The sequence below is a fragment of the Excalfactoria chinensis genome, chromosome 1 (assembly GCF_039878825.1).
Source record: "Excalfactoria chinensis isolate bCotChi1 chromosome 1, bCotChi1.hap2, whole genome shotgun sequence".
In the NCBI taxonomy this organism is placed as follows: Eukaryota; Metazoa; Chordata; class Aves; order Galliformes; family Phasianidae; genus Excalfactoria; species Excalfactoria chinensis.
Genome location: NC_092825.1, coordinates 82,356,910 through 82,369,893, shown reverse-complemented (window position 1 = coordinate 82,369,893; position 12,984 = coordinate 82,356,910). Strand labels below are relative to the sequence as shown.

At 41.5% G+C, this 12,984-nt stretch overlaps 1 protein-coding gene across 2 annotated transcripts in view; it reads right to left on the bottom strand.

The window, feature by feature from the left end:
* Window positions 1-9,717: 9,717 nt before the first annotated feature.
* The window catches only part of ALCAM (activated leukocyte cell adhesion molecule), a 117,558-nt gene continuing 114,291 nt past the window's right edge, over window positions 9,718-12,984 (bottom strand). For both annotated transcript variants that reach the window (XM_072333299.1, XM_072333291.1), the window contains exon 16: window positions 9,718-12,123. The gene's annotated coding sequence lies outside the window, so the exon portion shown is untranslated. The remainder of the gene's footprint in view (window positions 12,124-12,984) is intronic.

Here is a 12,984-nt window from a genome sequence, read left to right as displayed (position 1 = left end):
TTACACAGTGCAGTGTTTGGCTGTATAGTGGACCCTGAGCATATTATGGTACAAGGCTTTATTTGCTGAATATAGCAGTCAAACAGTGGCCACGCAGTTGCAGATTGCAGCCCCATTCAGTGCTGAAAAAGTTCTGAGCAATTCTGATGGTTGAACCTTTTCATTAGAAAGCGTTACGCTAAATAATGTCACCAGCACTTCATGCACAGGTTAAGTGCAATAACTGCCAATGTAGTTTCATCTAAAATGGTAATGGAGTTTGGGTTTTGACAGAGAAGAGATTTTAGAAGAAAAGGAGAAAATCATTCTTCTACACCCTGTCATGGAGCTGGGTTCTCTCCGCAGGTCTAGAGATGACCAGCAGAACTCCATGCACCAACATGTAACTGTTCTCCTTGCATTCATTCAAACCAGTACAACACAAATTCAGCGCATCAGCTGGAAAGCTGTTAAAAACATATTGTAAAAGCCTAACATACTTAGGAACGTAAGTAATGCTTGGCTTACATTTCTCATCAGAATAGGATCTAGTACTAGTGTGATGAATCATAGGCTGCTCAGCATCTCTAAGGGGAAAAAAAACAACCATTAATTCTGCCTTGCTCTGCAGGCATCAGGGCTGTGCTAAGAGGAAATGATCCCTGGTGTAAGTGGAGGCAGACTGCATATTCCAACCACAAACTTCCACCTGCTGTCAAGAGCAATTATGGATCAGAAGAGTGTGTCATGATGATTGTGGCTAGTAAGTTTTCTACCTACAGTCAAAACCCTGTTAATGTTAATGATGATGTTTTGCTCTATAAATCTTTCCTTTGGTTAAAATATGCCCCCTTTGGGACATTCCTCTCTCCAAGCACACTCACTCACATGAGATGTGTGAGAGGGTGAAAACAGCTCCTTGCTCCCAGAAGTCAGCTCTGCTCGTGGTGGTTACTTCAGTCTTTGGTACAAATGGCTTTGGATTATCTACACCGTGCTTTGATTTACTGCTAAGGAATATAGAGCACAGTTAATGATACTCTGCTTCATTTAGGGATATGGGAATCAGCATCTTCACTTTCTCTTTGTATTGCAGCTTTTTGGATTTAGATTGTTTAGATTTACATTGATGTAGTCTCCATGCTATATTCTGCTACTGCTAGATGAGTCCCATCTGTCTGTTTCAAAAATGATTCATTTGACTGTGCCTCTGTGGGCACTCAGATTCCTTTGAGTTACCCTTTGTGAGCAAGATGTGCTTCTGGAATACCAGGCCTCCTATTCTAAGGGTTCTGCAGGAAACACTAAGAACGTCCAAAGGAAGGGGCAGCACTTTGCAATCTGTCATCTGAATGAGAACTGGATGGTGCCTGAGAGTTTTAATTGTAAGTAGTATGCTGATTAAACAGCCAGCATAATAGTCCTCATCCTTATAGTCCCTATAGTCCTGAGGGAATTGGCTGATGCGGTTGACACGCTGCTCTTGATATTTGAAGTCATGGTGGTCAGGTGAAATTTCTGGTGACTTTCCACTTTTAGGAAGGGTGGAAAGGATGGCCCAAGGAACTGTCGACCTGACTGCCTCACCTCTGTGCTAAGGAAGATCCTGGAGCAGATCCTCCAAGCAGCTATACTAAGGCATATGGAAGAGAGGGATGTGATATGGGATAACCAGCATGGCTTTGTCAAGGGCAGGTCCTGCCTGGCCAACCTTGTGGCCTTCTATCGTGGCATAACTGTGTCACTGGACAACATAAGAGCCACTGATGTCATCTGTCTGAACTTCAGTAAGGCCTTTGACATGGTCCCCCTTACCATCCTTCTCTCAAAATTGGAAAGATATGGATTTGATGGGAGAACTGTTAACTGGATGAAGAACTGATTGAGATTGTACCCAGGGAGTGGTGTTCAATGGCTCGCTGTCTGTATGGAGATCAGTGACAAGTGGTGTCCCTCAGAGGTGAGTACTGTGACATTCTTTAATAGCTTCAACAATGACATCAACAGTGGTACTGAGTGCACCCTAAGCAGATTTGCAGATGACAGTAAGCTGTGTGGTACAGTTGACACATCTGAGGGACAAGATACTATCTAGAGAGACCTAGTCAGGTTTGAGCGGAGGGCCCGGGTGAACCTCATGAGTTTCAACACATCCAAGTGCAAAGTCTTGCACCTGGGTTGTGGCAACCTCCATTATCGTTATAAGCTGGGGGATGTAAGGATGGAGCACAGCCCTGCAGGAAAGTACTGGTAGAGTCCTGGTGGATGGGAAGCTGGACATGAGCCAGCAGTGTGCTCTCATCGTCCAGAAAGCCAACTGTATCCTGTACTGCATCAAAATAGCATGACCTGCAGGTTGAGGGAAGTGATCCTGCCCCTCTACTCTGTGCTGGTGACACATCACCTGGTGTACTATATCCAGATGTGGAGTCCTCAGTACAGGAGACACAGATCTGTTGGAGTGTATCCAGAGGTGGACCATGAAAATGATCCAAGGGATGGAACTCGTCCTGTGTGAGGGCAAGTTGAGAGATCTGGGGATGTTCAGGCTGGAGAACAGAAAGCTCCAGTGAGACCTGAAAGCAGCCTTTCCTTATCTAAAGGGTAGCTACAGGAAAGATGGCAACAAACTCTTTAACAGGATCTGTTGTGACAGGACAGTGGGAGATAGTTCAAACTGAAGGAGGGAAGATTAAGATTAGACAAAAGAAAGAAGTTCTTTTTCGTAAGGGGGGGCAGTGAGACTCTGGAAGAGGTTACCCAGAGATGCAAGGTGTGTCCTGTTCCTGGAGACATATAAGGACAGAGTGGACTGGCCTCTGAGCAACCTGATCTATCTGTAGGTGTCCATGTTCATTACAGGGGAGTAGGACTAAATGGCCTTTAAGGTTCCCTTCCAACTCAAACAATTCTATGTTTCTTGTGGTCTTATCTTGAGTTATGTCTCAAGCTGTAATCCAGATGGGGAGAGTCGTACCCTGAGGTAATAAACGAGCAGTAATTTTTCTGAAATGAGACATCGTATGTCTGTGCCCCTGTAGAAACCGTAGCAGGAGGGGAAGATCTGACTCCCCCTTCAGTTAGGCTGTCCTATGTAGTTGTCTACAGTCATTTGAATCCCTTCTTAAAGGTGATGGATTTAATATAAAGCTTTGTTAGATCTCAGTCATAGCTCACCAATTTCTACACAATCAAAACTGTTTCAGTCTCTCATACAACCTGGTACATTTATTTATTTATTTATTTATTTATTTTGGCTCAGGTTTGTTTAATATTATGGAGCCTGCTTGGTTACCTTTGCAAATTGTTATGGGAAATTTTATAATCATCTTTCCAAATCTGTTTGAATGCTTCATACCTACCATCGCCCGCAGGGCATTTTTTTTTCTGGATAACCTGTTTTATTTTCCCCCGTGGAATCAGATGTTGCTTTAGTTTGTTTTTCAGAAAACTCTTGTTCCTCATCCAACTTCCTTTGTATCTTTCCTGATGACTGTTGGTCAGTGTCAATGTGTTAACTTCAGTGTGAAGTCGATGTCAATGTGAGTAACTTCATTACATGTTCCATCTTGGTTCCTTGGTTTCTGATGCTTCCTCTCTGACCACCTCTGTCCTGCTGTATTGGCTTTTGAATTAGCCAGAACATAACAGTGAATGAGCATCAGTAAGACAGAATGGATGTGCTGGTGTGATATTTTCATACCAAAACTCTCCTCAAAATGGTGGAAACAGGCTGTTTTCTCAAACAGAAATTCTGTTGCTTTTGCTGTTTAATGTAGCCTTGTTCCCTGTTTGCTTTTTGTTTTTTTTTTCATGCCTCTTCCACATGCCCTGCCAGCCAGAGATGCCATGCTTTGTGTTCCAGGCAGATTCACAAGAGATGGTGAATAATGCATTTTTATGCTGGAATACTTATCATACTCATGTCGTCTTGTGTCAAGATCCAGCTGGGCGAAAAAACCAAATGCATTAAAATATCATCTGTGATAGGTTTATTAGTTAATAATACCTTTAAATGCATTTGAGTACTTTCCACATTTAAATTTATGTAAATGTATTTTGCACTGAAAGCCAAATTATTATAACAAAAGCAGTCTTACGTAGTGTGAGGAAGTCGAATTGTTTGTGTTTGGTCACAGTCCTGGAACTGAACAGGCTTTTGCACAGATCACAAGGCAGCTTTTTTCTCTCAGACCATTTCTGGACCCTGAATTGAACTTTGCTGAATGGAGAAATGCAAATGTTCAGCATGCTCTCTCCCTACCTGGGGCTGGGAGTGGGGGCTGGGCTGTGCCTCAGTGAGGGCTCCTCCAGCTGCTTCTGCTGTTCAGCTCTCAGAACTCCCCAGCCATTCAGGAAGCAAATATATACTGCTTAACCCCAACTGCCTGCACGCTTTCCATAATGGTTAAAGTTACATTTCAGTGTTTAAATTTCTGTCCTGCTGCAAATGGAACTAAATGAGTGTTTTGTTACTTTTACCTCTTCCCAATACTAGGGATTGTTCCCTCTGGAGCTGAATAAAGAGATCTGATGGAAGATCCAATGATCTTCCTTCATTGGAGATAAAGGGCCACTGAGGCTAGCAACTTTATAAGGGATGCCTGTCTGTGTTGGGTCCCAATATGATCCTGGATATTGTTATTAGCATGTTTCAACTAATGTAAATGTAGGAAAGTGTATAGATAATGATGAGAGAGCAAATGTTTGAATAAACACTCCAGAGAGAGCAGCAGGGACAGCGTATGGATGGAACGCTGCACTTAAGGTACATCTTCCGAGGCTGTGATCACAGCAACATTATCATCTCCTTTATTTATTTATTTATTTATTTATTGCATTTCTTGAAAGATTTTGCACTTTCAGTGAGTTATGTTCTTAATTCTGTGTAGTTTCACCCTTCCTTTCTCTCCCTCACCCCTTTTTTGAGACACCAGATGACTGATTTCTCAGGGCAGCAACAGTGCAGAAGGAGGTGGTCCATGAACATCACTCTTCTGAAGCGCTCTGATTGCCAAACATCTTTCCCTTACCTGACATAAATCTCAGGGAAAAGATGTGCTTTCTCACTGCTGTAGTTTGGTGATATGTATTCTGAATTAGGAAAATGTGGGAACTGGCACTCAGCAGCAGAAGTTCTTTAATATGAGAATGGTGAGGTGCTGGAACAGGCTGCCCAGACAGGTTGTGGACACCCCATCCCTGGAGGCGTTCAAGGCCAGGTTGGATGGGGCCCTGGGCAGCCTGATCTAGTATTAAATGTGGAGTTTGGTGGCCCTGCCTGCAGCAATAGGGTTGGAGTTTCATGAACCTTGAGGTCCCTTCCAACCCAAGCCATTCTATGATTCAATGAAGACATGCAGCAAAACTGGACTGTGCTGCAAAATGAATTCCTTCCATGTTCAGCAAGTTGGGGTTAGAAAGGCATAACACGTATAACTGGAATTATGTTATTCCACCCACTGGTAATCTCAGTAACTCCAGTTTTATCATCACATGAAGTCTGTCTGGTCTGATTCCCTTGTCCTGTTTCTTTCACTTTGGTCACTTGCATTTGTTTACTTTCTTTACACTCAAGGAAATGAGTGTGGTATTTCTTTGTTTGCATTAATAAAAATGGAGAATGCTTCTGTATCAGAAGCGCTGAAATTGAATTTGTGGAAATATTTTATCTATATGAGGTTTTGTTCGATTCTTTAATTCATTTCATTTCCTGAATTTAGATTCAATTATGCTCTTCCTTTCAAATGCACTCTGTTGGCAGCGCTGGGCTCACCCATCTTCTGACAGCTGCAAATGGTAATGAAATCTCAGAGTTGGTACGTAGATATTATCAAACAATTGCAACACCATTTGAATGCGTGTTTGTTCGCTAGCTCTGGGGAACTCAAATTGCCATCAGCAATATCCCTGTGCAGTGGTTACTTCCCTGCTTTGGTGAGAACCCTGTGAGGGGAAAAAAGGATTGGGACAGATGGTGCAGGTTTGAGGTGATGGAGGCATCTCTTCTGGATTTGCGGTTCTCCTGTTTTAATGTGAACTGCATTACACAGAATGTTTTTCTGAGTGAGGTTAGAATCATAGTGTAGAATGATAGAATTGCTCAGGTTGGATAAGACCTTAAAGATCATCAAGACCAACCACAACTTAACCATACTACTCTAATTCTAACAACCCTCCACTCAACCATGTCCTTGAGCACTGCATCCAAATGGATTCTAAACACACTCAGAGGTGGTGGTGGGGAGCTTATTCCAGTGCTTAACAACCTTTTCTGTAAAGAAGTTCTTCCTGATATCCAACCTAAACCTCCCCTTGTGCAACTTGATCCATTTCCCCTTGTCCTGTCACCAGTGAGAAGAGTCCAGCCCTGCTCTCACTGTAAGTACCTTTCAGATACTGGAGGAGTGCCATAAGGTCTCCCCTCAGCCTCCCTTTTCCTGACACTAAATAGCCCCAGTTCTTTCAGTCGCTCCTCGTAGGGCAGATTCTCCAAGCCCTTCACAAGCCTTGTTGCCCTTCTTTGGACCAGGTTTGGACTGAAAGAGAAAGTTGAAAAGGTGAGAAAGTAAGTGAAGGGAAATGACTTTTAAGTAAAATGGATCTGTTCATAAAGCAGTGGGATGCTACCTTTTCCCTTACATCCCTCTCAAGCACAGGGCTGGGCAATCTGCAATATTCCTTGTATCACAGTGCCATGAACTGAAACACATGAAGATAGTGCCTTTAAACAAAGTGCTTGTTCTGACATTCCAGGGTGTAAATTCCTGCATGCCATTTATTTTGCATTAAGTTTAGTTGTGTGAGTGGCAGAAGGGTGAGCCAAAAAATAACCCATCCTACAAATTTATGAGTGACGGTGTGGTCAGCAGGGAATCAATCTGCACATCACAGGAGATAAAAGAAGCAGCACTAGGACAGGAAAGGCAGGACCGCGCCAGCCTTTGCTGCACATCAGGTGGGAACATGGGAACAAGAAAAATGTTTGGGGATGAGGGGTATGATGGAAGTACATTACTGTTTTCTGACTAAGGAACAACATTTCATAATACTTAGTCTCTACCTTTTCAAGCTGAAAATCATTACTACATCAAAGTGAGTGCCTTGCTGCTAATGGAGCAAATGTTTCTATTTAGAATGTAAATGAGAAAAATGTGCAAATTACAGGACTTTTAAAGAAACGAGTAGCTGATTGTGAGTGGCTGTCTGGATGGAGTTGATCTTAGTTAATATATTGATTTTGATGTAATTAGATAATAAGTAATGAACTTAGTTACTGATTCTGACAATTTGAAACAAATCATTCAATGCATGTGCTGCGTTACACATGAAGCACATTTTAATGTGTGGAGGCGGGATTTTTTTTGCATGTATGTTCATTTCCATTTTGTTTTTCAGCATCTCCTCCTTGCTCCCTGCCCTCCTGTAGTACTGTGGTGTGCTCAGACTCTAACAAAATGCAGTGAGGCAAAAGCTGAAGTCCCCCTTGTTCAGCGCTGGAGCTAAGCTGGTTTCTGCCAGCTTGAGGATCTCACCCTCTTCTAGACACACAGGTATGTAATGTGCAAAAGTCATGGGCCTTCTGCGTTCTCTCCAGCTCCACAGCTTGTGATATCTTGACTGCAGGAGCAACCTGTTCAAAAAAGCTGTAGCAGGTAATTTTTGGATGCAGATAACTGGATGGGGATGCTTTTTCATCAAAAGAAAACATTTGCACAGATGTGGTTGACACAGGAGGGCATGATCTCATTCCATGTATCATCATTAATCTTAGATAATTGCTTATGTGTGACCATCACATATTCAATGATATAATGAAGCCAACAGGAAAGTATCTGGCTACCAGCTACATGTGGTAGTACAAGTAAATCAGACTAAACTACAACAGTTGAGGATATTATGTGAACTTGCAAGTTCTATGAAGAAATTCCTTAAAAACTAAACAAAAAAACCCCACACCACCACCTTTGCATATTGCGTGAACCATCTGTATTGCTGGTTGATGTTGGCATGTCATGTGCAATACAAATGATGGGGTGTGGATAGTCTTACTGGTAAGCAATCTGTTAAGAATTTAACTCTAGTTAAGGGTCTGAACACCTGCTAGCTCAAGGAGTGTAGTTGGAGGTGCATAAAAGGCAAGTAAGCTGTTCTGTAGGGCTCAGACCCAGTACAAAATCCACCTGATGCTTTGCCTTTTGTCATGTTGATTCCAAGCACTCACTGTTCATTCAGAAGGCCACACCTTCAGGATGTGCCATTACCCGATCATGTTTCTGTGCTAGTGTTATTACAGTGAGCTGTAGTTTTAAGATATCACTTCTGGGGGCATAAAAATGGCTGATTTGAGAAACCTACGGGCTCTCCTTGCAGGATGCTGCCTCTGCACCATGGAGACAACCTCTTGGTTTGTTCTAAGCTCAGTGGCAGTTTCCTGTACAGCCATGAACAGACAACAGTTTTAATTTCCCGACCTCAAAACGAGAGGGTTGGCTTTCTTCCATTGTGTGCTGTTATTCTTTAGAACCATTTCTGAGGAAGGATTTATTTTTTTTTTCCTTCCTACGTGCAGTAAATTGAAACTGAACATCGGAGAGGTGTACGATATTAGATTTCAGCGTGACCCCTTAGAGTCCTTCCCAGAATTTCTTTTAACAAGGTTGCATGTGGAGACAAGGGCCAAGTGTCGGGTCCTGCATTTTGATCACAACAACCCCAGGCAACCCTACAGGAGGTGTGGCTGGAAAGCTGCCTGATGGAAAGGGACTTTGGTGTGCAGACGGACAGCATGCTGAATATGAGCCAGCAGTGTGCCTTGGTGGCCAAGAAGACCAATGGCATTCTGGCTTGTATTAGGAATGGTGTGGTGAGCAGGACTAGGGAAGTCATCCTGCCCCTGTACTCGGCATTGGTGAGGCCTCACCTTGAGTACTGTGTTTAGTTTTGGGCACCTCAGTACAGGAAAGACATGGAGGTACTGGAGAGGGTCCAGAGAAGGGCAGTGTGGCTTGTGAAGGGCTTGGAAAATCAGCCTTATGAGGAGAGTCTGAGGGAACTGGGGCCATTTAGTCTGGGGAAAAGGAGGTTGAGGGCAGACATTATCGCTCTCTTCCAGTATCTAAAGGGTGCTTACATTGAGAGTGGGGCAAGTCTCTTCTCACTGGTGACACATGACAGATGAGGGGAAATGGCCTCAAGTTGCGACAAGGTAAGTTCAGGTTGGATGTTAGGAAATGCTTCTTACAGAAGGGTAGTCAAACACTGTAATAGGCTCCCCAGGGAGGTGGTTGAGTCACTCCCTGGATGTGTTTAAGAGCCATTTGGATGTGGTGCTCAGAGATATGATTTAGCAGAGGGTTGTTAGAGTTAGGGTACTATGGTTAGGCTGTAGTTGGACTTGATGATCTTTGAGGTCTTTTCCAATCTGAGTAATTCTATGATTGCATGACAACTGCCAACCTCATGGAGGGTATTAGGTACCTGTGGGCAGCATGGGACAGTTGCATATCTCTTAAGTGAGTGCTGATGCTCTCTAGGTCCTGACCCTCAGCTCCAAGAGAAGGCCCAGAACCCAGAATACATACACAACCCCCCTGGACTTCATGGATCTCTGCACCAGCTGGATTCTGCAGGTGTATATCTGCAGTATCACAGTCAGCAACAGCACGAGCCTGGTAAGTAAAGTGCCCTACTCGCATTCATTCACGTTCTTTCAAACTGAGATTTCAGACAGGCAAATGAAGATACACTTCAGTTTTATTGTTGTTTAGGCATGGATAGAAACATCAATTCTTTTGCACTCTTGGTTCTTGAAACGTGCCTACAGTGAACGTGGAGCAGTGAAAAACGCGGCTCCTAGGACTGACGATTTAAAGTGCATAGGAGATCTAGCAGAATCCCAAAGGATGAGAAGGTCTTCTAATTCCTTTCTCATAGCTGTGGAAGCCGAAGGACTTCTCTTTTTCTCTTCCTCCACCATGCTCCCGAGACAGCGGTACCAACATTTTCAACCCTTCCCTATGCTTTCCCTGATGATCTTTGGAGGTTTCTTCTCTGTGTTTAAAAACTATTTGTAGTGTTATAAACAGACAGTTGATTTTTGCATACTCCTTCCCAGCATTCTGTTGCAACTTTTTCCTGTTTAGAGTCACGCCCACTGCGATTGGTTAAAAAAACGTGTCTCACTTGGCAGTGTTCTCGCACCAAAAGAAAAAGAGATATATCTGTATATAAAGTAACTTCTTTGTGTGTTCACGTTTTGTTTTGGAAAAAACAGGTGTTTAAAAATTTTAGAATTTTTTTAACAAAATTCTAAGAAGAAAAAAAAAAAACCAAAAAACCAAAAAACCCAAAACCTCACAATATTTACAGAGATAACATAATGGCTTAGCCATGCAAAACAAATCACTTTGGTTTTTCCCCCATTTTACTTTGGTTTAAATACTGATCAAGATTATAATTTTTTTTTTTTCCTTCTCTTTGCCAAATAAAACAGCAACAAATCAAAAGTTTAGAGGCCTATAACAGGATTTCCCTCTAGTATTTTATACAGCATAGAGTCTATAGGACTTCTTACGTATTTAATCCATGCCAATGCACTACAGGAAGCTTTTATTAAGACATCAGTAACTACTGCCCAGACATATAACATTTTACAAATTTACAAGTAACAGTGTTTTCTTCCCCCCCTAAATAATGCAAAAGTGGCAAAATACATTTCCTAACGTCCGTTTCTTTCTTTTAATTATTTATTTATATTCTTTTTTTTGCCTACCAGTCTATAAAAACATACTATTTTTTTTTTTTTTTTCTCCCTGGATATTTGTAAAAGGAAACCTGATGTTCTGCGTGCTTTGCTGTTCCTCTCCATCAATCCACCTATCGCTTTCTTCCTAAAATGATCCCTCCGCGCAGAATGAAACTTTCCTCTCCCTTAACAACGATTCTCTGTCAGCCATTCATCCTAAGCCATTTTCTTATCAGTACCATTCTATAAATTTCCTCAAGCGTAAAACATGTTTATAAAGTTACAAACTTGAATGTAACTAAAGATACGTAGACATTTCATTGTTACAATTATACGTACTGTTTGATAAATTAGGTACCAGTTAAAAACACTAAAATTATCTCAAGGTGCATTCAATATCTGTAGCATAGTTAACAAAACACACAAAAAATATATATATTCTATTTTTGTGGAAAAAAATGCAGCTTTGATATGACCACTTCTTTTTAAAAAAAATCTCCAATTCTGACTGATATCTCTTTGAAATGAAGAAAAGGTACAGTACTTTAAGGCAGCGGATAATGTAAAGGAATCAAAATCAATCCAGAAATCCAGTTTCTTATCCTAATTCTAACACAAAGGACAACAGGTAATGTATGAGTAAAACGCACTCCTTGCTTTAGCAGGAAAGGACCATGGGCCACCATCTGCACGTAGGCTATGAGTGTTTCATTGTGTTCCTTGCTTGGTCCCCAGCCTTCTCCATAGAAACTCTTTACTCGCTTTCTGGCTGTTTGCTTTCCCTCAGCTTTCTTAAATACTCACTGTTATTAACAATTCGGCTTATTTTTTGTCACAACTGTCACCTCTCCTCTTTACTGTGACTCCTAACAATGAAAAAAGGAGATCGATATTTGCCTTTAGGACAATCTTATGCTTTAGGTATTTGCTACAAAGCAGAGGTTTCACTGATAACAATCAGAATTAGACATGTACCTGCCCAAAGGGTGTCATAAAAACAATTGAAATCAAACCATTACACTATACATCAGAATAACAGCAACTCCCAGAACAAAGCCTTACAGTGTATAAAAATAGCTACGTAAAAAATTTACATAAAGGCAAACAAAAAGAAATCTTCAGTGCAGACATTTACAAAAAAATAGTTTAAACAGAACACAACATGGTGACCTATTATCATGGCTGTTGCCAAAATTAGTTATTCTGTGGGTCGGGGTTTTTTTGTTGTTGTTTTGTGTTTGTTTTTATTTTTTTTAGCTTGAAATAATTGTGTCTAAAATCCGCTGAAAACTTGGTAGTATGATCTGTTTAATACTTGAACCATGAATAGCTGTCACTTCTTTGTATACGTTTAAATACAATCCACGTTCATGCTTCAATTGGTCTATATGTATTCTCTGAAAACACGAAAGATAAAGGTGGTTAAACAGGTTTAGATTTAAACACGTTAACCAATATAACTACCTGCTCAGTGTCTGACCTCCAAGCATAAAGCGACATCAGCAGTACTTTCTCCTCCCATTTAATGAGAATACTTTCCTTCATGATAAGAACAGCTGTTGCAGTGCAGTTCCTAAAGCAAGGAAGTCTATCTGGTAGGTAATGCACTTATGGATAAGCTTTTGTGTATGCAGAACTACTGACCCAACAGAATAAAAAAACTATAATACAAGATGGCATCAAAGGCCTGTGATGCCATTTGAACAGCTATGGTCAATAAACACCTTCAGCTAATTTCATCTCCACCCAATCCCCTCAATATTGCAATGCTGTCAAAAGTACAAAGTCCAGAACAATAACTAGATACAGAATGACCCCCAGCTGAAGGGACGGCAGGATTTTCCTGTAGAAATGCCATGTATGTACACTGTTTGGAGTTCCCAATTTTGGAGTTCCCAATTCCAACGAGACTTCAAGGAGAGGGCATGCAGGAATGCTGCATCTCTTTGTATACTCTATGATTGTTTTTATTTAGTACAAAAATAGTGGGGTTTATTTTAATATTTCAGGTAGTACCGAGAGAGTGAAATGATCCATAATCAGAGCTGTATTCTTATGTAAATGAGAAATATGATTATCCTACCATACGCTTTAAAGCCCTGCAGCCCAAAGCAGGTATCCAGCACTATTTAGTAACTCAGGGCCATCCTCTGCTTTTCTATCCAGGAACTCCAAATGCTGTGCTGCTGAACATGAGCTACTCCCCTTTTAACGATCAGCCAATGATTCATTCAAGAAAGCTCAGTATGGTGAGTACC